Consider the following 26,217-nt stretch of genomic DNA (forward strand, 5'->3'; position numbering starts at 1 on the left):
CCTAGCCCTGCTTCTGGAAAGCCAGGTTGCTGTGGTGGCCAGGAGCATCTTTGCCCACCTTCAGCTGGTGCTCCAGCTGTGCCCTTTCTTGGAGAAGGCAGATCTGATCACAGTGCTACATGGCTTTGTTACCTCTCAATTAGACAACTATAAGGTACTCTATGTGTAGTTGCCCTTGAAGAGTGTAAGATGTAGCTAGCGCAAAATGCAGCAGCCAGACTGATGTCAGGTGTACATTACAGAGATCATATAACACTGGTCCTATAAGAACTGCACTGGCTTTCAATTTGCTTTTGAGCTCAATTCAACATGCTAGCAGTCCCTAAACGACTTAGGGCCAAGATACCTGAACGATGGACTCCTCCCATATGAGCCTACCAGAAATTTGAGATCACTGAAAGAGGCCCTGTTGCATGTCCCAACACCTTGTGAAGTTAGGTTGGTGGGTATACATAACATGGCTTTCTGTAGCAGTTCCTTAACTGTGGAACTCCCTAATTAAGCTTCTGGCCAGCAGACTAAATGGTGCTAATTCACAAGGCCTTCAGTGTTTGAAACTTCTGTTTTAGCAGTTTCAAAACTTGATTCTATGTTAGGTGTTTTAGGAGTTTTAAAAGAGTATTTTAAAGGTTTTTTTTAAAAAAAATGTTTTTATCTTTGTAGTATTTTAATTGGTGTTTATTTGTTCACTGCTTTGGGGGCCCTTATTGGCTGGGAGACATCAAACACAGAAATTAATTAATTAATTAAATACGTCTGCTGAGACACAATGTGCTGCAGAGGTTTGAGTATTGGACTACAACACTGGAGACCAGAGTTTGATTCCCCATTTAGCCAAGAAACTCACTGGGTGACCTTGTGACAAACTTCCTCTGAACAAATTTTGCTAATAAAACTCTGTGTTAGGATTACAATAAATTGGAAATGACTTGAAAGCACACAACAACAACAACAACAACAACAAATTCAAGTGTGTTTTGGTTATGGCACCATGCATGCCAATGATATTCAGTAATACCTTTCTTTTACATCTTCAAGATGCTTCCAAGAAAAAGCAGAAACCCCAAACAGTTTTAAGAAGCTGGGCGGCTTAGGGTGGATGATGGTGCAAACAATCTGAAATATAATTCTGAGAAGATGGATGTGGATTAGGAAACCTACAATTTGTGGTGAATGGCTTGCACTTCCTTTTAATAAAAAAAATGCATCACTTAAGAGTGCTCCTGTACTTTGTGCCTTTGGTGGAGGCCTAGGTATCACCAATGGCCAGGAGTGGTTTTTTTTTTTTTTACTAACTTCACTTGATTTCTCAGATGTGACCATAATCCAGGAGAAAAGCAATCTCAGCTGAGGCCTGTGCAATGTTTACATCTTGGTTGAACTACTATAATTTGTTCTATGTGGAATGCCCATAAAACAATATGGACATTTAAACTAATGCAGAAAACTAGCAAGAAGAACACTTGTAAGAGTAAGCCTAATTGAGAAGAAGGTTATAAAATAAGTCATCTTTCAAATCTGTTGTGATTGAACCCTATCTAAAGCGGCCCTACAGTTCCAGTGCTTGAGCTCTTGCCATTTAGCTTATCTTTTATCCTTAAGATTCCCTTCCTGGATCCTGTACTTGGGCCTCATGGTGACCATTATGCTGGACATGTGGCTGTGTTGATCAGTGGGTTCAATAACATGTCACCTGTTGTCTTTGTTAATTATTAAATTAACATGCAGACAGATATCAAAAAATAGGAATAAGGATTATATAAATACAATAAAATCTAGCTTTCAGCTTGTTTCACAGTAAGAGCTCAGTTTCAAACACTGATCCCTGGATGCCCACTACATTCTCAGACCTTATCAGATCACTTCCTAACTGGTCCTAATTCTATTTCTAACTAGATATAGATTATGGCGCGTTACAAACCGCCATAAGGGACGTCCTCAGGACGTCCTAGGTTTAAAAAGGGGCGTCACTTCTTGACGCCACCAAGCCTAATACATCCTGAGGACGTACAAGATGATGGCGCCCCATCTACATGGGGCCGCCATGATGGCGTCACGAACGCGCCGCCTCCAAATGAGGCGGCGCGGATGTGACGCGGTCGCGCCACGCGAGGGCACTTAGTGCGCCCTTTTGTCGGAGCAGGAAGGAGCTCCGAAATGGAGCTCCTTCCTGGTCTTGTGTCGCTGGGCACAGCCTTTAGATGGCTGCGCCCAGCGACGCAAGGGAGAAAGGGACCAAGCGGCCCCTTTGTCCTCCTCCCTGCCGCCTCGGCTTGAAGCCCCAAGGACACCCCTTTCCAGGCCTCGGGGAAGGGGCCTTTTGCCGCTTCCCTGTGGCCTGGAAAGCGTCGGATCGGGGCCTCAGTGGCTGGCGCTCTGGCCACTGAGGCCCCGATCCGGCGGGGAAAGGGGCGGGTGCAGTCCGCCGCTTTTCGGCAGTCTGTAACGCGCCCTAGTCTCTAATTCTTTTACAGACAAGCCTCTAGTTTTTATATTTGTCCACCACAGCCCCCAACAGCATTCCATAAGCTGTGACATGATGTTGTACACAGAATGCCGAACTTCTTCATTCCCATCTGCCTTTCATAAAGGTTTCAATACAATATTAGACCTATTCTCTCCAACCTGTTGGTTATGCTAGAAGGCTTGCAGCCCAACAACATGTGGAGGGACACAGATTGCCTAGCTCTGTTCATGGAATCAACTTTCTCGTGAAATCAATGTACTCCAACTTATTTGGATTAGGACTCTGGAGACCAGTGTTTGAGCCCCTACTCGGCCATGGAAACCCACTGAGTGACTTTGGGTATGTCATATTCAGCCTCTGAGGAAGACAAAGGCAAATCCCAACTGAACAAATCTAGCCAAAAAAACCTTGCGATAGGGTCATCTTAGGTTTGCCGAAAGTCAAAAGCAACTTGAAGGCATCACAAAAACAAACAAACCGAAAACTGTACAAAAACATCTAAACTATATTTTGAAAAACAAACACTCTAAAGAGATAAAATTAATAGTAGTTAAAAGACAGTATAAAAATCAAGGAAATAGCATACCATTAAGAGCCCATCATGGTCAATACCTAAAAGCCTGATGAAATAGGCAGGTTTTCCATTGCTGGCGGAAGGATAGCAAGGAGAGGGCCATCCTAAACTTCACAAGGAGGGAATTTCAAATTGGCAGCAGTCACTGAGAAGCTTCTTTCTCTTTTCCCTACCAAATGAGCCTGAGAGGTTAGCAGGACATAGAGAGAAGCTTCTAGAAAGTCTTAGAGCTCAAAAGGCCCATACAGAAAGATACAGGTCCAAATCACACTACAGAAATAATCCAGTTTGAGACTGCTTTAACTGCCCTGGCTCAGTGCTAGGGAATCCTAGGAATTGTAATTTATTGTGGCACCAGAGTTGACAGAGAAGACTAAATGTCTTACAAAACGACAGTTCCCAGGATTCTGTAGCATTGAGCCAGGGTAGTTAAAGTGGTCTCAAACTAGGTTATTTCTGCAGCGCGTTTTGGACTACAGTCTTTCAAACATCCTGGATCTGAGCTGGTTCTATCTCCGCCCCACAAATCAGTCACCAGCTTTAATAGCTTTGCTGGTCTCACCCTTTGGCCTTTTCCCTTGCCTGCTATTGGAATGTAGCCCTCCAAACTGAATTTTTTAGTTCCCTTGCTTTACCGTTTCCTTTCAAATTCCCACAACTACAGTCTGTGTCCAGACTCCTTTTTCTATGGGGAGTATGGATTGCATATCAGGGCCCCCTATAATAATAGCATCACTTATTTTACTTTAACTATAAACTAAACTAAAATAACTGACTTTTCTCAATAAAGAGCCCAAGCTGGTGCAAATCATGAATTAAGACAAGGTATTTTTTTAAAAAAAAAATATGATAAACTAAAAGACAATTAAATAAAATATCATACTAAAACATCAGCAAACCCATGCAGAATCATTTAAAACATCACAGGAAAATTACGGCACATCATTAAAACACCTCAGTACATAGCCAGCTAGACAATCAAATGCCTGTTCAAATAAAAAGGTCTTCCCCTACCAGGAGAAAGAAAAAGAGCTTAGCTTCCCATGGAGGAGAAGTCCAGAATCTGGGAGCAGTTGGTAAGAAGGTGTTCACCAACCATACATGTGAGGGGGCTGGGTCTGAGAAGAAGTCCTCCCTGGAAGATCTTAAAATTTACAAAGGCTCATATAGATACAGATCCAAAACACACTGCAGAAATAATTCAGTTTGAGACTGCTTTAACTGCCCTGGTTCAGTGTTAGGGAATCCTGGGAATTGTAGCTTATTGTGGCACCAGAGCTCTCTGACAGAGAAGGCTAAACGTCTCACAAAATCACAGTTCCCAGAATTCCCTAAGACTGGGCCAGGACAGTTAAAGTGGTCTCAAGCTGGATGATTTCTGCAGTGTGTTTTGGACCCTTGTCTCCCTCAGATGTCACTTCAAGGCAAGCTGGAAGTCAGGAGAATCAATTGCTCTTAGCAGCACAACAACCACATAGGAATATACTATATAAAATATCTTAGTATTATAGAGTGTTGTTGTTGTTGTTGTTGTTGTGTGCCTTCAAATCATTTCCAACTTTGGTAACATTAAGGTGAACCTATCATGGTTTTTGTTCTCTTGACAAGATTTGTTAGAGGGGATTTGTGCTTTCTTTCCTCTGTGGCTGAGAGTGACTTGGTCAAGGTCACTCAATGGGTTTCCGTGGATAAGCCGGTATTTGAACTTTGGTCTCCAGAGACGTAGTTCAAGGCACAAATCACTACACCATGCTGGCTTTCCTACAAAATATGTGTGAAAAATAAAACAGAACTCTAAATATTCAGGCCTAAATCCAGTTACCAATCCCAATTAGAGTGGATCTACTGATGCAATGGGATTTACATAGGTGTGGACCATAAACCATCTATTGAATGAGTCTACCCTAGTTGGGACAAGCCACTGGACCTAGGCTTTTTTCCCCCACCCTATTTCTTCAAAGGAATCAAAGCAAGATTTACAACTAAGTTTAACATTGTATTCTACAATCTTATTTACTAGAATAATTTTTTTAAGATGTCATAAATGCAGAGAACTGAAGTAGTGATCCAGGGAGGGAACGTTAGCATTAAGACACAGACTGCTAAAGTGTTTTAAGTAATGCAACAAAAATATGACTTTTTTGTGGGTTTTTCAGGCTATGTGGCCATGTTCTAGAAGATTTTCTTCCTGACGTTTTGCCAGCATCTGTGGCTGGCATCTTCTCTGAAAATACCAGCCACAGATGCTGGCGAAACATCAGGAAGAAAATCTTCTAGAACAGGGGTAGGCAACCTTTTTGAGCCGGGGGCCGGGTTGCTGTCCCTCAGACAACTGGGGGGCCGAAGCCAAAAAATAAATAATTAAATATTTTTTTAAAAAATAAATATATAAATAAACCAGGACAAATGTAGGACAAAATTTTCAAATGGAAGACACTTTTTTTAAAAAATGGAGGACACGTGAAAAAATTTGCAGATTTTTTAAAAAATGTTAATATAAATGCATGTTTCTGAGGCTTCTATAGACAATTGCCCCCCAAAGGCCCCGGCGGCAATCGGCGGCAGGACCGGGCGGGGGCCGGTCCCAAGGCCTCGCCGGGCCGCATCCGGCCCGCGGGCCGCAGGTTGCCTACCCCTGTTCTAGAACATGGCCACACAGCCTGAAAAACCCACAAAAAACCATGGATGCCGGCCATGAAAGCCTTTGACTTCACAAAAATACGACTATTTTTTCCAGCTTTAAAACCATGGAAATTGTAACAGAATAAAAGCAAAGACACCATCAGAAACATATCTGGTACCGAGGCCCATAGAGCTTCCCCTGATTAAATAGTCCTCCTTTCATAATGAAGATGAGATGGAGAATTTGTTCTCTCTTCTTAATCTTTCAAGTGTGGAAATCACTATGTGCAAAATAATTCAAGTAAAAGTATCTAACAGGCGCATTACAGACCGCCCGTTTGGGGCGGCCTGTAACCGGCCCTTTCCCCGCCATATCGGGGCCTCAGCTGCCAGAACGGCAGCCTCTGAGTCCCCAATCCGCCGCAGCCTAGAAAGAGGTGTCCTTGGGGCTTCAATCCCCAAGGACACCCAAACGGCGGCGGGGACTCTCAGAAAGGGGCTGCTCGACCCCTTTCTGATTTGCATCGCTGGTGCAGCCTTCACACGGCTGTGCCAGCGACACAAACCAGGAAGGAGCTCCGTTTCGGAGCTCCTTCCCACTCCACCGAAAGGGCGCACTAAGTGCCCTCGCGCGGCGTGACAACATCACATCCGCACCACCCTGTTCGGCGGCGATGCATTCGTGACATCGTCATGGTGGCAGCGCCATTTTGTACAGACTCAGTCTGTACTAGGGTTAGGGGCGTCCGGAAGCGACGCCCCTTTCTAACCCTAGTACGGACTGAGTCCGTAGTTTAAGGCCTGTCTGTAATGGGCCACAGTCTTACCAACTACTAAAATGTCGAGGCAAACGTCACACCAATGGCCTGTACAAAATAAAAGCAGCTACGTATTGACCAATAAGCGCTATTGTTTATTCCCCTCTCAACTGCAAAACAAAAATACATTAGAATGACTGAAAAGGGTAGGTGCAGTGTTTCTACTGACCTGAAAAACAATCCATTAGAAGTTGACCGGGCAGCACAAAACAACACTGAGAAACACATACACAGGGAAAGAAATAGAGAGACACCATCACTCCTGTAGCTGCGCCTAATTCAGCAAGGGAGCCAGCAGATAACATGCTCCCGTAAGTTAAGCCAGCCATCTCTGTTCCATCTTGTAGCCAGTGATTAATCACTCTTCAGTGGAGCAACTCATGCAGTGAAGACCATGGAAACAGACGGAAAGAACTTTTTTAAAAACCCCACCGTGGGAATTTTACGCCTAGCTGGGAAATCCTTTCATTTACCTGTGAAACTGAAAGTGGTGCAACCAATGAGGTGGAAATACAAGGCATTATATTTGAGGACTGAATGTGTTTAATGGTATTCAAGGCCTGCAACAAGTCAACCATTGTTCTCTTTTTATTAACCATTTATAAAGCAACACAAACTTTTTCGTAAAACATCATCTATTAGCACTGCTAGCCATTAGCCCCAAGAGACCACAACAAGCCAACTTTACAGATTGGAAGAGAAAGGATGGACAATATTATATAGCCCTCCCAGTCAGTTGAACTGTATATCACGATTTTCACAAATATAGTGTGCTCAAGGAAATTCACAAAAAGAATAAAAAAACTACGCTTTTATAATTGATATGTAAACAGTTATGACAAATTAAAAACAATAAAAATAGCCAATGTGTTAATCTGTCAGTTAACATATCCAGTACCCAAAGCGTTAACATTCTGTATACATTAACCAATTCATTTAAAAGGTCATATTAAGAATCTGAACAGTAAGAAATTTCAACCATATAACTAGTTGCAAGGGAGGATAATAAGAAAACAAAACTGGGTTACCTGTAGCAGCAGTTTTAGACACACTATTTCAGTACACATAAATATAGCCAAGATATTAGTGCCCAATGAGCCACAGGACTGAAAGTTTAAATCTAGGGTCAGGTCCCCGCGGGCCTGGAGCAGCCAGGAGTATTCTGGACCCAAAGCTGCCCTGAGGTACCTCAGCTACCTTGGCCCCCCACCTCTTGTGACACTTGGGGGTCATTTGCACACACATCCTCTGTGTCAGCTGGCACTGCCACTTCAAGTCACTCACTCTGAGGTTAGAACATGGTTCCCCACATTGAACCCATGTGTGGGCACTTTATTCTGACTTCAGAGTGAGTGACTTACGACAACAGTGACCGGCACAGCAGGATGCATATTACAATTGGCCATCCTTGAAAAGGAGGGCTCCAAATCTTCTGGGAAGATCTGGAGCAAAAGGTGATTTTTCTTAAACTATTTTAAGGGGATAAATGATGGGTTTCGTGCTGAACTGACCAGACATTGTCCAGACATTCTGCACCAGTACCAGGGATTGGGCTCTGTGTCATTTGGACAGCTCACTGGAAGAAAGGGCAGAGGACATTTTATTTGGTCTAATGTAGTCAATGCCTAGGTTTAAAGGCTCAAACAGACGGGCCAAAATAAAGCTGCTTCGGGCCACTTTGGAAGTGTGCTGTTTAACTGAAACATGCATCCTAAGAGGTTGGAAGCCACACCAAAGCCACACTCCAGTCCTAAGGACTGGAGCACAGCTTTGGTGCGGCTTCGGGCTTCTTAAAATGCATGTGTCATTTAAACAGCATACCTCCAAAGTGGCCCGAAGCAGCTTATATTTGGCCTGTCTGTTCAGGCCCTAAGTCTGGTATGTCAAAATACTGGTGCACAATGTGGAGTACACTATATATCTCTAACATTTATATGTATTGTGGCTGATGGCTCTGCTTTTCTGTCCCCCAGCCCATGTTCATGGGTGGGGTGCTTTCAGGCAATAGCTAACCACATGCTAGCCACTTTAAAAGTTTATGGTTTGGAAAAGAAATCACTTGTAGCTTCTATTCATGAAGAAAATAAGACTGCTGCTTATTTAAGAAGAGAATCTATTTACAGGAAACCTTTCCCATCAGATTGTTGACTGACTTAACTGTCATACACTAGGACAACATTTGCATTTCTAACTGCCTTGCTAGCAACATATTACAAGCTCTCCTCTCTCTAATCCAGCTTTACATATCACACACTCAATGTACAAGTTAAGTTGGGTGATAAAATGCAGCCTTCCTTAACCTTCTTGCCAACTAAAAGCCATTCTGCTTTTCCATATTCTATCCTGATGGTGACCTCTTGTCCTGACTACAGGTTAGTCAAATATTGCATCAGGATAATCAAATGTCATGATACACTCATTTCTTTAAGAGTGAGCAACTGTTTTTATGTTCTAAACAACCAAAGGGTATGTTATAACCTATAAAACACAAGCTGATTTTCTTCTGAAATTTATGGGTCCATTCTACTATTCAATGGATGTGTACAATATGTCCCCCAATATCTTCTCCTTTCTGGACCCAGCTTGGATATCTGGCATTTCTTGCTCCATATATGGCAAAAGTCTTGTTGTAAAATTTTGAGCATCACTTTCCTTGCATAGGAGTTTAATGCATGCATTAATCCAGAGTTGTGCTGGCTCGCAGTCAATGGTAAAGTGGTTACTGCAATCCCTTATGTCTCCTTTCTCAGGTTACTATCAGATTCTTAAACTCCCTTCCTACAGAGCTTAAACTGGCACCTTCTTTGCAATCTTTTTGTAAGCAGGTGAAGAACCTTTTGCTTTGGCAGGCCTTATTTTGGGGGGTTATGCCTTTAATATGTTATGTTGCTTAAATTGGTTGCTCTCCATTTTTATGGTTTGCTTTTAATTTTACCAATAGTTTATATTTTTATCTTCGGTATGATGTAAAATTCTTAGATGTTTCTGTTTTTATAAGCTTTGAATCCAAGGGTGGGGAAAAGTGGGAAATAAATATAACAACAATAACAAAACAACTACACACACACACACAGAGCCACACAACAATAAAATTCAATAAAATTCAAAATGACCTGAATAGATTAGAAAGCTGGGCCAAAACCAACAAAATGAATTTCAAGAGGGAGAAATGTAAGGTACTGCACTTAGGTAGAAAAAAAATAAAGTGCATAGGTATAGAATGGTGAGCACTTGGCTTAACAAGACAAGTAAACGGATTTAGGAATCCTAGTAGACCACAAGTTGAATGGAATCCACAGTGTGATGAGGCAGCTAAAAAAGCCAATGTAATTCTAGACTGTATCATTAGAAGTATAGTGTCTAGATCAAGGGAAGTAATAGTCCCACTCTATTCTGCTTTGGTCAGGTCTCACCTGGAATAGCATATCCAGTTCTGGGCACAATTAAAAAAGGATGTTGACAAACTGGAGCGTGTCCAGAGAAGGATGACCAAACTGGTGAAGGGTCAGAAACCATGCCATATGAGGGGAGACTTGGGAATCTGGGTATGTTTAGCCTGGAGAAAAGATGGTTAAAGAAGTGATATGATAGCCCTATGTAAATATTTGTAGGAATACCATATTGCGGTTGCAGCAAGCACATTTTCTGCGGCTCCAGAGAATAGGACCTGGAGCAATAGATTCAGATTACAGAAAATAGGACCCAGAGCAATGGATTCAACATTAGGAAAAACTTCCTGACAGTAAGAGCTGTTCGAAAGTGGAACGAGCGTGATGGAGTCTCCTTCCTTAGAAGCTTTTAAATAGAGGCCGTATGGCCATCTGTCAGGGATGCTCTGATTCTATGTTTGTGCATGGCAGGGGGTTGGACTTGCTGGCTCTTGTGGTTTATTCCAGCTCTATGATTCTATGAAAACAGCACTAATACTTCAAACTTAAATCATTAACATTAAATATTTAACCCCCCCCCCCCAAACACACTGTATTTTTTGGTGGGTTGTGAGTGTGTGCATTTCCCTAAAAATGTAAGTGAAAATTATAGTATAACCATGTAGGTTACATATAACATGGCTTTATTGCTGTGCATTGGTCTTTAGCTATGTCTGTGCTGATTACAGCTACTAAACAATGAAGGCTTCAAACTGACAATGAGTAAGTTCCTATGGTATAAACCCAACCACTTGTACAGGTGCAAGACAGAGATTAAAGTTCAAATTACATTAGAGTTCAACAAATCTGATTGCAAGTCAGAATATCCATAAAGAAGTTTAACTTACAGAGGATCAGAGCATTATTTTAACAAGCTAGAGAAGTTGTCTAGAGATGGCTGGTTGTCCATTGGTGGCTAAAGAGGCCAGAGCTGAGACAGGAACAATCCTTGGAATCTGAAAAAAACCTGTTGAGGCGCTTTCACACTACAGTGGTCCCTTAATATCTGCTGGGGTTTTGTTCCAGGATCTGCTGTGAGTACCAAAGTCTGTGGATGCTCAAGTCCCATTAAATACAATGACATAATAAAATGGCATCCCTTATATAAAATGGCAAAATCAAAGTTTGCTTTTTGGAATTTATATATATTTTTTGAACATTTTCAAGTTGTGGATGCTTGACTCCATGGCTAAAAAATCCATGAATACAGAGGGTTGACATTATTAGATTGTAAGCCTGAGGGCAGGGAACCGTCTAATTAAAAATGATAATTATAAGCCGCTATGATAGCCTTTAGGGCAGGGAATGAATGAATGAATAAATAAATAAATAAATAAATAAATTATACTATAGCACTATGATTCCACTTTTAAGTGCCATGACAAAACCCCACAGAAATACAGTGCTATAATGTGAAAGGGCCCCTGAAGATCATAGTAGGGGAAGAGGAGAGTAGGAAGCTGTACTACATGGTGGTAAAACCAGAAGATCCAGCACCAAAGGATTTCAAGGAGAAAACAGACCAGAGAGAAGTTCAGCAACACTTAAAATATCCTAGGATCCAGAAGCAGTTTGGTAAATTGGAAATAAGAGTGCTGTACTGCGTCTGTTACTAATTATGAGGAACCGACTGGGGTGAAGATTACAGAAATATGGTCTGAAGAATAAAGTTATTGAGGGTTAGCTAGAAAATTCTCTCTTACAGATTGGAAACTCTAACCAATCATATTGAAGCTACGTGTAGTCAATCTCAAACTATTAATTAATTTTATTCCCTTAGGTAAAAATTTCCCTTAATAAACATCTTAAATCTCATGCATGTTATAAAATTTTCCCTAATAGTGATGTCAATTCTATCTTTATGCCATAGGAACCAAGCAACTGAGTTTCAGCAAGGTGCAGAGGGTTTATTATGGTGGCAGTGGTTAATAATTTCATAAATTATAAAACATTCTTCAACAGTAAGATATTTTTGAGAACTTTATTAAAAACTATGACTGGGACCTAAGCCTCAAAGTTATAAAAAGGAACCACAAGTGAAATATCCATGATTTTGCACAACAAAAAGAATTTATTTATTTATTATATTAATTTATATCCCAATTTCCCCCAAAAATTGGGACTCAAAATGGCTCACAATTTAAAAGAATAATACAATTAAAAACATACAAAAAGAGAACATTAAAACAAAACAAAACTATTTCCAGTATTAGAATCAGTCACACCTCAATAAAAGAATTGATAAAAGCATATAAGATGTCTGGGTTCCTGCCCTGCCTTCAGCTTTGCATATTTTCATAACTAATGCGGCACTAACTTTGCTGTCACCTAAAGCTTAGCCTTAGATTCTAAGTGAATGGACTTCCCCCTTTTCACATGATGTCTCCATGCTCTCTTTAATCATAGCTACCTATCTAGGAAGCCAGTATGATGTAGTGGTTTGGGCACTGAACTATGTATGACTCAGGGGACCAGGCTTGAATTCCCCACTCAGCCATTGGAACCCACTGGGTGACCCTGGAAAAGTCACACTCTCAGCTCCATAAAACCCTGTGAAAAGTTGGAAACAACTTGAAGGTACACAACAACAGCAAACCCATTAGGGCTGGCTAATAATTTTAGACAAACTATAGCCATTCAAAATCATTTTAGATTTTACCAGTACAACATTCAACTTTGTTAAATAAGATCAAATTCACTGATTTGGCACACATACCAACAGATACTGGTTCCCTTATCAGTGTTTCAAAAATACTCTTCATGGATCTGAAAAACCAGAATAGATAGGGTCATAAAATGTCCCTCCAAAAGTCAGATTTTCTTATAGACTATTGCTGATTAAAGAACAACAAACAACAACAAATATCATTTGAAACATTCAGGGAAATCAGTCATCTGACAGGACAATATTAGAACAAAATTCATGACTGAAAAGTATCCCACTGGAATACTGTTTGGATTTGTCTTTCTCAATCTGTTGCCCTCCAGATGTGTTAGATAATACGGTAATTCCTATCTTCCCTAATCAACATGGTCTACAACCCAATACATGTGGGTGGCACCTGCTAATCTAGTATAGGAAATGGGGAAATAACACTACCCATGTTACTCTGCTTGCTTCCAGCAATGTCTAGGTCAGTGGTTCCCAAACCTTGGTCCTCCAGGTATTTTGGACTACAGCTCCCAGAATTCCTGTCTGTTGGCTAAGTTGGCAGGAGCTTCTGGGAGTTGACCACTGGTCTAAGGGTCTTGTGTCCATTCTACTGCGGTGGCTGCCAATAAATGCTTTGCAATGCCAAATCCATGGACCCCTTCACACTATGCAATTATGGCATTTTGATTCCACTTAAACTGGCATCTTCTGGAATCCACAGGTTTATAGTTTGGTGAGGCATTAAACCTTTTGGACTGAGATTTCTAAATACCCCTTTTAAACTGGCCTTAGGATCTCCATAAAGCAGAAATTACTTCAAGGCACACAAAAACAAAAACTACAAAGTGAAGGAATCCTAAGGATGGAGCCATGGCAGCTAAAGTGGAATAAGTGCACTAAACTGTGTAGGGTGAAAGGGTCTCAATCTGGGAGGGCTGCAGACAGGGCACAATGCATTTTGTAATTAATGCAGAGCTTGGATTAAGTTCCCTTGAATTATTTCTGATGCAGACTATGCATGTGTAAGCATCTGACACATGTGCCTTTCAATCACCATCCCTATCACTACATTCAAAACAAAACAAAAATCAGACAATACAAGAAAATATGTGTATTTAAAAAAATCAAAGTCTAACACCAAGAATGTGCGTTGGGAAGCTGATCATAAAATAAACTTTTTTGGCCCACAAGTGACATAAAGGGAGCAGGAATGGTATTTAGGAATCTGGTGAATAAAATTCACAATAGTGTGAGGTAAAGATACACACATGCACTTTATATTTTAATGTAAACCTCATCTGAAATGGATTGGGTAACCCAGTTCTAAAATTGCATTTCTACTTTTACCTCAGCCTGAAAATAAGCAACAGTCTTTGACTTTAATAGTTGGTTATAGCATTTAATAAACTTTTTGCAGTGCTTTTGAAACAGACAGCTTTTTAAAGGCAGAATATCTGTAATGCCTGACTTTATATCTAGAGTATTTGTAGTTCCTGACTAATTACAGAACTACAAAATTATCTTTTGCATAAAAAAACCTTAGGTGTCCAAACACCCAATTCATATCTATCCCATATTGTTATCTTCTCCTGAGGTTGTTACTAAACCAAAAACTGAAACAGTTCACAGCTAGAGCACATAAAGGAGCTCAAACACCATCAGTGACAACCTAAATAAAGTTGCTACTTCCCACCCCAGAATATCAGGGAAGTACAATCTAGTAGAATCTCTGCTAGTAGAAATAATCTGTGTAGTGTTCACAGAGCCAGTGTAATTGTTTGAATTTGGACTACAACTCGGAGGAGACCAGGGTTCAAATCCCAGTATGGCCATGAAAAACCATTGGGTGTATTCACACAGCAACGTCAAGGATCTTATTTCCTCAAAAGTATGGCTGTACAGGGTGATTCAAAAAGAATGGTACAAAAGTAAAGCTGTTCTTACTCGGTTTCGCACCCATCTTTTTGAATCAGCCTGTATATGTGAACTACTAGGTCAGGTGCAGTCAAAGTTTAACTATGCAGATGTTGCTGGACTTTAGCTCTCAACATTTCTCACCATGGTACATACTGGGTAGGACTCATGGCAGTTACATTTCGACCATATCTGGCAGGTCATACCTGTCCCATCCATCCATTAGATATGTGATGCTGAGGACTGAGGATGGCATCTCTCCTCTCATGGCCTGTCTGGAGTCGGTAATGGGCTGGATGAGGGAAAACCTACTCAGTCTGAATCCAGAGAAAACAGAGGTACTCGTGATAGGTTCCCCCAGCCCAGGGATGGCGGTGGTTCCACCTGTCCTGAACGGGATCACGCTTCCCGTGAAGGACTCGGTACGCAGCCTGGGGGTGCTCCTTGACTCGTCTCTCCACCTTACAGCTCAGGTGGACGCGACGGTCAGGAGCACCTGTCATCAGCTTCGGCTGATTCGCCAGCTGCGTCCCTTCCTGGACCGGAGGCACCTTGAAACGGTAGCACACGCTCTGGTAACCTCTCGTTTGGACTTCTGCAATGCGCTCTACATGGGGCAGCCCTTGAACCATACCCGGAAGCTACAATTAGTGCAAAATATGGCAGCCAGGCTGGTTACTGGCATATCCAGAGCCAGCCACATAACACCAGTGCTCAAAGATCTGCAGTGGCTGCCTATTCGCTTCCGGGCGCAATACAGGGTGCTGGTTATTACCTATAAAGCCCTAAATGGCTTGGGCCCAGGATACCTTGAGGACCGCCTCTCCCCATACAATCCGCCCTGCTCTCTCAGAACATCTGGGCAGCAGTTATTGAGGGTCCCAGGGGCCAGGCTAGCCTCTACGTCTAGGAGAGCCTTTACCATCTCAGCCCCGACCCTCTGGAATTCTCTGCCCATTGAGCTCCGCTCGGCCACCTCCCTGGCCCAGTTTAAAAAGAGGCTTAAAACTTTCCTGTTTAGGTCAGCATTCCCTGACACATGCCCCAATTAGCTCTTCCCCCCCATGCCAGCAGTGGCAAAGCTGGTTAGATTGTTTTAATTCTTGTTGTATTGTTGTATTTTAATTTTAATTGTATACTCATGTCATTTGTATGAATGTTTTATAATGTTGTACACCGCCCTGATTATATAGAAGGGTGGTATAGAAATAAAATTTTTATTATTTTATTTATTATTACTGATGCTCTCAAACTGTATGACCTAAATACCCAAACTCAATTGTATTCAGAAACATAGCTGTGTTAGTCTGGAATATCGGTATGCAAAAGGATCAAAAGAGGTTGCAGCATAAGCTTTTGTAAACTTAGGGGCTAAATAGACCAGGTGTTTAGTGCCGGCCTTGGGGCAGAGTGGGGACGTGGCATCCGCACGCCACATGCCCCAACACCACACCACGAGCCCAATCGCATGGCAGGGGACATCACAGCGGTCCTTTGGTGCAGTATTTAGACATGCTATGCCAAAGAAGCTCCAAAAAGCCGCCATGGCAAGAGTGCCTTTTTGCCGGTGCTAAAAGGAGTGGCATTTTGCCGTTCTTTTTAGCACCAACAAAGTACCAGATCGGGACTGCAGTGTGCGGTTGGTGTAGCCCCGATCCAGCGCTGAAAAGGGCGGTGCAGAGTCACTCCTTTGGGGCAGTCTGTAGAGTCCCTTAGTCTATGCCCTCAGTCATGTAGTGTAAAATCTTCAACTTGGTTTTGCTCACACATGTTAGGGGCTGGCAACTTTTGTCCTTAACTAATTGCCAATAGTGCTTTCCTACAAAACTACATCATGTTTTGGTAACAGAAATTTCCATATCAACAGACAACCCTGTTGCTTTTTCAATGCAAAACTTGGAAATACAACTGAATAAAATTGGCTGAATGAAGGGGGGGGGGGAAGCAAACAGTCAAAATTAAAGAATGAACAAATAGTTCTTTTGGAATCTGTGTAACCTAGTTAAGAAAGAAATATATTATTATCCAACTGTTATAAATATATACAATTAAGGATAGTGGGAAAGCTTTTGCTATACTCTGTGTTAAGGATGAGAGCTAATTATATGATTTGAAGTTAAAAGTTTGAGACACGGCAATATCACAATAAATACAGCAAAATGCCCCAGATAAAATTGCTAAACAAAATGTATTTGGGGTCTCTGTATTCAATGGCTATAAACAACCAAACCACAAAAAGATATGAAGAAAAAGAATGAAACTGCACTTTTTAACTTAGAAATTCACAGAATGAAGATTGTTGCTGCTGCTGCTGCTGTGTGCCTTTAGAGCCATTTCCAAATTATGGTGACCGCTTGGCAAGATTTGTTCAGAGAGGTTTGCCTTTCCCTTTCTCTGAGGTTGAGAGAATATGACTTGCCCAGGTCAGTTTCCATGACCAAGTAGGGATATGAACCTTATTTACCAGAGTCCTAGTCCAAAGCTCAAACCAGTACAACACATTGGCTCCTAGTGGAGATACATATCTAGCTATAAATACAGATATGTGAGTGTCCTGAAAATATGCAAAATAAAATGTAAAATTGTGGAATGTACTCTGGAAAGAAAACCTGAAAGAATTTTTCATCTCCACTAAACAAAATAAACACATGGATAGAGTAAATAATGAATTATGTACCAGTTGTCCTCTAGTCAACAAGTCTCATCTGGAAAAATTAACCAAAACATCTCCCCCAGTGAGCAAAGACTTAAGCATTAATGTAAAATGTTTCCCCTAAAAAAACTATGATAGCAGCATTAATGTAAAAATGATCATGAACATTACCCAAACGAAAAAGAGAATTACTCAACTGCAAGTTCAACCTCATGTGTAAGTCGAAGGCAGGTTTGGGACCAAAATTTTGGATTTTGATATGACCCGTGGGTAAATCAAGGGTAAAACTTGGGCCTGTAACAAATGATGTCAGGGATTAAGCAAAGGCAAAAAGTGCCAAAGGAATTACAAAATCCCAGCAGGCATAACTGTTTGTGCTCATACTAAAGGCTGGATGGATGAGAGAGTAGGAGGGTCAGTGCATTCAGGACACATTATGATTTTGCCTTTCACCAGTGGTTGGTTCCTTTTATTAAAGTACAGTACCTAAATTGACCCATGGATACGTCGACACAGGTTTTTTATATATGAGTATATACAGTACGTCAGGGCAAATCATTAAACTTTTCACTTTTTAGCAAATAGAAAATCAACAGATTTCAGAAAGAAGACTGAAGATTGATGCCTTGCACTTATTATTTCTCTATTCCCCGCTTTATTTCTTGTTTCGTCCTGATAATGTTTTAATAAACTAGATTTTATGCTAGCATTGTTTCCCCATTTTACAACTTAACATACTTTCTTTAAAACTTCCTACAGAACTTCTTCTCAATAAGCAGTTTCAAAATGTTGCCATTAAGAAAATAACTATTCTCTGGGAGAAATGTTCCTGAAAGCAAGTTTCCTTGGGATGTTAAAACCACATTAATATTCTTCTTTGGCTGTAACTAATATTAATCTCCTAATATACTCAGTATTCACACGTAACTAGTAATTAACATTAATAGGACTCAAGTATACACATCAAGGGAGGGGAGATGTCCCTTGTGCTACAATTATTCTTTAAATTCAATATTAATAACATGCACATAGAAAAGGATATATCATTCACCTATGAACTGTATAAAACCAAAGAAGATTATGCATTAGACTCAGGATACTTTATTTCAATTTGAGCTCTCTTTCCTTGGGCACACTGTTCCTAGATTATGCCATAAACTGAATTAATAGGGAATAGTAATGCTCCCCCATCTATCAATTGGCTATCCGTAAGAAACCTTCAACACTGTGGCTATTGCATTATTTAAGTCAGGCTTAATCGCAAATTCATATGCTATCTGAAAAGAACCTGGTTGTAGAAGGAACTCAGATCTCCATTTGTTAAAACTACCTTGAGGTAATATGTGCTGATTATTGGCTGCACACAGAATACTGGAGGTGAAATTGGACTAGTAAGGCAAATATAATCAAGTTGTTGAAAATACAGGATAATTATTTTATCAGAGTTGTTTCCAATAACTGAAGCAATCTTTTAAAAAAAAGACTGCAAGCCAATAAATCCAGGAAACTGACATATTATTGGAGATCAACAATTGTACTTTCTAGGCGCCTGCCTAACTGTGTGAGGCCTAAAAATGGGAATAGACCACATACCTTAGACTCCCCCGCCCCACACACATCATCACGCTCTGTTCTGATGGTATTTATCTCGGTTTGGGCAAATGCAATAAGAAGCCTCAGTGAAACTGAGAAGCTACAATTGCTTAAATCTGTAATCTGAAACTAAGTCATGGAAAGGGCTGTTACACACTTAAAACTGTGGACACTCCAGCAAGATGTATTTAACAGACAGTGAAATACTACAAGGCATGTGTCCAAAAGGGCCTTCCAAACTCAACAGATTCTGAGTAGTAAGAACCCTGAACCCAGTCTCAAACAAAGCCAAGACAACTTCATTCCTTCACTTCTTCAGCGATGTGTTTTGGCAGCAATCACTACATTGTTTTTAGCTCAAGAAGTTTATTGTTTGGTGTGGCATTCTTACAGATCTTGCCACTGGTCTTTCAGCTTTGACTTAAACTGGGGCTAAAGTCATTTAACAGACATTTCTGCATATTTAATAACAAGTTGTCTTGCCACTGTAGCATTGCAAGTATCGCCCGCCACCTTTCTAGTCTATGAAAGTAAATGTATATCTGTCTGTGGCAGCCATAATGAATCAGAATTTGACAACTTGTTTTTGAATTTTCTCCAACTTATAGTGGCTAGTTTCAAGTTTAAAATTTACATTTCAAATGGGAGGTTTCCAAGGAAAGAAAAGCAAAAAAAAAGGAGGGTAGTCTTCCATAAAACCATTGGGGAAATAATGTTGGGCGTTTCAAAATCTGGGTATTTTTGGTTGCTGTCCAAGTTCCAGCAGTCAGATGCAATTCAAAATTTCAAAACAGAAGTGGAGGGCTTCCTAGAAACAAAAAATGAGGCATAATCCACCAGGATGTCATAGTAAATACTTCAGAATTCTGTTTTTGTGGTAGAAACTTCAGCTTGACTGCATTTTAAAAATTGTTGTCCAGGTGCCAGTGGGTGGTTTCAAGCCAACATTCTGAGGGAGGGGACATCCTAGAAGCAAAAAGGGGTCCTGTGATAACTCACAAGTAAATAATTATCGAAAGAGCTCACTGTTGCCAAGACTGTTGAGGAAGGGGGAAACCGGGGGGGGGGGGGGAGGAGAGGGTTAAAGCTAAATTTGTGAGGTTAAAAAGGACCAGAAAAATAGAGGAAAGTTCTCTGCGGTACTATTGGTAAAATTCCTGAGGTAGAATGGGGAGGAAAACAGGGGGCCCCTTGGATTCCTTTGGGGTATTAAGACATGGATTGGATATACCTCTGCTAACAGAGCAGCAGTTAAGGGATAGTTGTTGAATTAAAGCAAAACTACAACTCAGTCATATGGAGAATTCAAAGATATAGACGTGTTAGTCAGTAGAATCAGTATACAGAGCAGGCCTGACCAACATACGGCCGCATGCAGCCCTCTAAAGGATTTTGGGCGGCCCACAAGGCTGTACAATGACTTCAAGGCTCCTCCACTGCTTGGCCTCCTCCTGAGGAGGGTGAGGTGGAGGAAGAGGAGGACAGGTAAATGCTACCTCTGCAAGGTTCCTCCTCTGTTCTGCTTTCTCCTGAGATGGCCAGGAGAAGGAAGGACAAACACTAATTCCCTCAAGGATCCTCCATCGCTTGGCTTTCTCCCGAGGAGAAGGACAGCCAAGGCTCCTCTGCTGCTCAGCTTTCTCCTGCGGGGGGTGGGGCAGAGGCAGTGGCGGATGGAATTAATGTTAATAATATTAATTAATAACAACAACAATAATTAATTAATATTTAATTAAAGCCTATTTGCTACCCAAAGTAGTTTAGCCTATTTTAATTTTGCCCCTGCCTCCTGCCAAGTTGTGCAGTTCTGATGCAGAGATCTTGTAGCACCTTTAAGACCACCTGAAAGAAAGAAGTTGGCAGTATGAGCTTTCCATCTGAGGAAGTAGGCTGAAGTCTATGGCACGTTACAGACCGCCCAGAAGGGGCGGTCTGCCGCTGCCGCCATTTGCAGCGCGGAGGAGCCCCAGCGTCCAAACCGCGAGGCTCCTCTGCGCTGCAAATAAGAAGCGCCAAAATGTAACGGGCCTCTGAAAGCTCATGCTGCCAACTTCTTTCTTTCAGTTAGTCTCAACGGTGCTACGAGATCTCTCTACATAGAGCCATATGAAGACTTAACACTGAGTTCTTACTCATATCCAATGGAGCTTACTTTTAAGTACTGGTAAATGCATTTTACTAATATAATATGAATAACGCTAGCCTCCTCCCATATTCACATGTTCTTACATGGGGGGAGAAGTACAAACATTTCCTTTTGCCTTAATCAAGTTTTATTTATTACAATTAATTACATACCATGTCTCACAATTGAAATCCTTTCAAGACTGTTTACAAGTCAGCATCAACATACACAGAAAACAATATTAATATGTATTTAAGTCATGAAATAGTGTAGGTTGCTGAAATAGTGATACCTTTGCTTTCTCATGATTCAGTGTACACAAACTCTGTTTCATGCACAAAATGATTAAAAATATTGTATAAAATTACTTTCAGGCTTTGTGTATAAGGTGTATAGGAAACAAATTAATTTCGTGTTTAGATTTGGGTCCCATCTCTCAAGATATTGCATTATATATATTATGTATATGCAAATATAGAGAACCAGTGGTGTGAGTGTCGGATTGCAACTCTGGAGGTCAGGGTTTGACTCCCTGCTCAACCATGAAACCCACCAGGTGACATTAGACAAGTCAAATGCTCTCAGCCTCAGAGGAAGGCCATGAGAAACTTCCACTGGACAAATCCTGCCAGGCAAACCCCATGGTAGGTTCACCTTAGGGTTACAATAAGCTGGAAACAACTGGAAGGGGCACAACAACAACAATATGCAAATATTACAAAATCTGTGGGGGTGGGGATCCAAAATCCAAAATCCAAAACACTTCTGGGCCCAAGTATTCTGAATAAGAGACTCGACCTGTATTTTCATTCCATCCTGGTTCCAAGGAGCTTGAGGCAGAGAACATTCTCATTGCCTCTTGTTTGTACATCTTATTTTTCCTTTTAAACTGATATATGTTTTAACTGATGTTACTTGTTAACCTCCTGTTAGTAGACAATGCAGAAAAATCTTTCAGTTAACTTCTCATCTTGTGAACATTTTGGTTTTTTTCTTTATAGTAAAAGAGGACAAAGTTATTTTCTTACTACATGTGAACACACTGCCTCAATAAATCCCTGCAGTGATTATTCTGTCTTGTATATGTTAACAGCACATTCACAGGCTCTCTTAACTAGAGCTCAACGTCTTCCACTAAATTTAAGTAATAGGTTCCCCACACATGATTAAGTGCAAATACATAATAGATGAGTGGATGTTTTGAACCATGTCTTCCTCTCTAGAAAAGCAAGCAGCAGACCACCAGCTTTGCTGTTTTCACACAACTGAATTTCCATGAGTTTGCATCAGTTCATCAATATTACAGTATCTACCGTTTCTCCCATTTTCAAGTAACAAAATTTATTAGGATAAACCTATTCAAAACCTTTCTCTAACTACAAAGGGCAAATATCTTTACATTAATATTTTTTAAAACTTTGAAAGATGTAACACCTTATGGCTTTTTTGACTTTCATCATGAACAATGGACAAAAGGCAGAAGTTTCTAACATCCATTATCACAGTGTAAATTTCACTACTTTATCAATTCCACCATGGACTAGACATCATTTTTTTCAATACCCTCTACTGCCCAGTCTCCAATCTGAAGGGTAGTAAAGTATTAATATTAAACACTGGGATTAGGTTATTATTGATTATTGTAAATAACAAATACAACATTAAAATAGGCTGCTACAATTTCGGCCTTAATTATCAGGGCATTGTTTTGTTTTGTTTTTCAAAAACAATATAGCCTTTCAGATTAAGTATCTCAAGATTTTGATAAACTCAGTAACATTTTCAGAAGGATTTACAATATTTATTCTGTCATTAAATGAATAAATAAACATGTATTTGAATAAGACCTTGTTTAATAAATTAACATTTTTGGGCTGCCCCATCTCAAAGACCCAGAATTGTGATAATGAGCTACAGTGGGATAGGTTTTAACTTGCTTGCCTAGATACTTTAATATCCCTGGGCCCAAACAATTAAACTCAAACAAGTAACACTTTCCTCCATGTCTTTAACAACACAGCACTTATTTAAAAGGGACTACAACAATGCTAATAATGATCACTCTAAACGAATGGACAAACAGAATTCAGCCCTTTGAAAAGCCCATGTGTTTCAAGGCCCTCTCTCCTGTAAAACATTTTTGGTGACAAAGACACTATTTGTATTCACAGTCACTGCAACTTTTATGCAAGACGACTTCCTATAGATTTCCTGTCAGGAAGAGAGTTTCCCTTTAAAATAGCTGAAGTGTTTAGATACAGTACCCATTCCTCCCAAAACCAATATTTGGAATGGCAAAGGACAGAGTTCATTAAAAAAAAGTCAACCCACAACGAGGCCAAAATTACTTTTCCAGCTACAAAATCACATGCTAGATTTGCTTTACATCACTTGCTTGAACTGCCACTAGTGGAATACTCCTAACAATTACAGAGTATTACTCATAATGGATGTGTCACCTGCTCCCCCACACAAACCCCACACCTTCTTGCACTATAATACTGCATATCATTGCCTCCAGGATATTCAGAGATTTAATATTCAGTTTTTTGAATGGCCTGATACTTTACACCTTACAATCATGTGAACATACCTTCACAAACATACCTTCAATACTCATACTCAATTATATTTTAATTAACAGTCTGCTTTTACAGATACAGAAGGTATGTTTAATTCAGATTAGTTGCTATAAAACGTAGAAAAAAAACACAAACTGAAAATTAGCACTACCAAAAACATAATTTAAAGACAAAACAAGGGATTCTGATACACTTCTTACACTGAAAATAAATATTTTTTGAATAAATATAATGCCACAAACCTAACGATACAGTCATTGTTGATCCAATTATTCTAAATGATCTAAAATGTCCTAGATTTAAAAAAGGGAAAGCGGGGCTGCATTAAGTGTTAATGAACACTAGCTCTGACACAAGGGGTATACAGCTAGGCCAGATTTGCGTGTACTGCAGCAACCCAACTCCAAATGGTAAAACTGATTTTTTCTAAAGTTCTTTAAGCATAAATTGTATTTGTCTCTTCCCTTCCTACATAACTTACATGGAAATAAAATGACATGTTGATCAAACTGATTTGTCCATAAAATATATGTCCACAAGAGTTTCTCCTGACATTAAAATCTGATGCTGGCTAAAGAGACATAGATATTCAAAGGCAGAAAGGCAGCAAGTTAAATAGGTACGGTACTGAACACCACCAGATTTGGCTCAAAACAAGGGATGAGGAAAAAGAGGACTGGACTGACATCCTTTGCAGTTATGCCTAAGTAATAATTATTTCTTTAAGCTGGGCTACACAGCCACACACACACACACACCCCTATAAATGCCTTGATGCTAATCATATATTTGACATCATGGTCATCAAATATTATGTCTCACTGTCACACTAACAAAGCACTCAACAACAAAGGAGGTTTCCAGGAGATGTTGTCCTTTCCGTCAGCATGTAACTCGAGTATTCCTTCCTTTCTCTCTTGTCACCACAGGATGAATGAAATAAACAGCCATCATTTTAGGGAGGAAAAACCTAAGGCATTTCTTCCATCATATTCTTAATTGGAAGTTTAATGTTTCTCCCTTTCATGTTCTTAACTGGAAGGTTAAGGTTTCTCCCTTTGTGGCTACATTTTGTTTGTGCTCCTAGCCTGCCATGCTTGCACAAACATGTTGGTGCAGTGTCCATTATTTCTAAAGAGCTCTTTCTGAAACAATTTTTTAAAAAACAAGAAATGTATGTGTGAGGCAGCTTTAAACACAGTCCTCCCTTTACACAAATGTTTACATTTATGCTCATCCCCCACCCACCCAACAACAACAACTTTCCCAGACAATATCAGCCAACTGGAACACGAAGATTACATTCAGAGGGCCACAATGGCAGCCACAATTTGTTTGTTTAGAAAACGAAAGGCTGAAATGCCTATTAAGCTAATTGCATTTAGCAGGATTACCAGACAATACCTGATTTGGTAATCATTATTTGCCACAAGGAGCCCAAAGGTATAGATGGGGAGGACATCTGTGTGACCACAACTCCCAGCCATTAATGATTTGCTGAAAGGATAAGACTGACCATCATATACATCTCTCTTTCTCTTTCCCATCCCCATTTATTTTCTGGGGAAGGGGTTCCAAACACCATATTGAGATGATGATGATATTGATGATGATGTTTATATCCCGCCCTTTTCCCAAAACTGAGACTCAGAGCAGCTTACAAGATTAAATCAGTACAATTAAAAACATAGGAAAGGGTTACATTAAAACAGAACTAACATAGATAGGCCAGGGCTGTGTGAATGTTCTTCTTCCTGAGGTACAAAATGGTGGATGGGAGCTTCTTTTTTTAAAAAGGAAACTGCATTATTCATTACAACCGAGGCTAATCGGTCACCAACAATAGTAATAATAATAAATCCCTTTTGACACAGAGACAAACTAACATGAGCCCTGCCACAGACAGAGGTGTGTATATGTAATAACAATATCCCTTTTAAGACAGAGACAAACCAACATGAGCCGCGCCAGATGTGTGTATGTAATAATAATAACAATAATAATACTAAATCCCTTTTAAGACAGAGACAAACCAACATGAGCTCTGCCACATACATGTCACTATGTAATAATAATAACAAATCCCTTTTAAGACAGAGAGCCCTGCCACAGACATGTGTCTGTGTAACAACAACAACAGCAACAACAATAAATCTCTTTTAAGGCAGAGACAAACCGACATGAACTCTGCCACAGACATGTGTCTCTATGTAATAATAACAAGAGAGCCCTGCCAGAGACGTATGTGTGTCTATGTCACAAGAATCATAATAATAACACATCCCTTTTAACACAGACAAACCAACATGAGCCCCTGAGACAAACAGGTGTGTGTGTGTGTGTGTGTGTCATAATAATAACAAATCCTTTTTAACACAGGGACAAACCAACATAGGCCCTGCTACACAGAGATGTGTATAATAATAATAAAATAATAATAATAATAATAATAATAATAATAATAAATACCTTTTAACTCAGAAAGAAAGCAACATGAGTCCTGCCACAGACCTGTATGTAGTAGTAGTAATAACAATAATAATGAATCCTTTTTAAGACAGGGACAAACCAACAAAGGCCCTGCTACACACAGATGTATACAGTAGTAATAATAATAATAAATCCCTTTTAGGACAGAGACAAACCACATGAACCCTGGCACAGATAGATGTGTATATGTATAGATAGACAGATGAATAGATAGATACAGAGATGATAGATAGGTAGATAGATAGATAGATAGATAGATAGAGATACAGAGATGATAGATTGATAGGTGAATAGATAG

At 40.2% G+C, this 26,217-nt stretch overlaps 1 protein-coding gene across 1 annotated transcript in view; it reads right to left on the reverse strand.

Annotated features, from left to right (window-relative positions):
- STOX2 (storkhead box 2) overlaps window positions 1-26,217 on the reverse strand; it is an 82,364-nt gene that overhangs the window by 55,568 nt on the left and 579 nt on the right. The gene's annotated exons all lie outside the window — the stretch shown is intronic.

This window comes from Sceloporus occidentalis, unplaced genomic scaffold (assembly GCF_023333645.1).
Source record: "Sceloporus occidentalis isolate IW3139 unplaced genomic scaffold, rSceOcc1.0.p SCAF_5, whole genome shotgun sequence".
Lineage (NCBI taxonomy): Eukaryota > Metazoa > Chordata > Lepidosauria > Squamata > Phrynosomatidae > Sceloporus > Sceloporus occidentalis.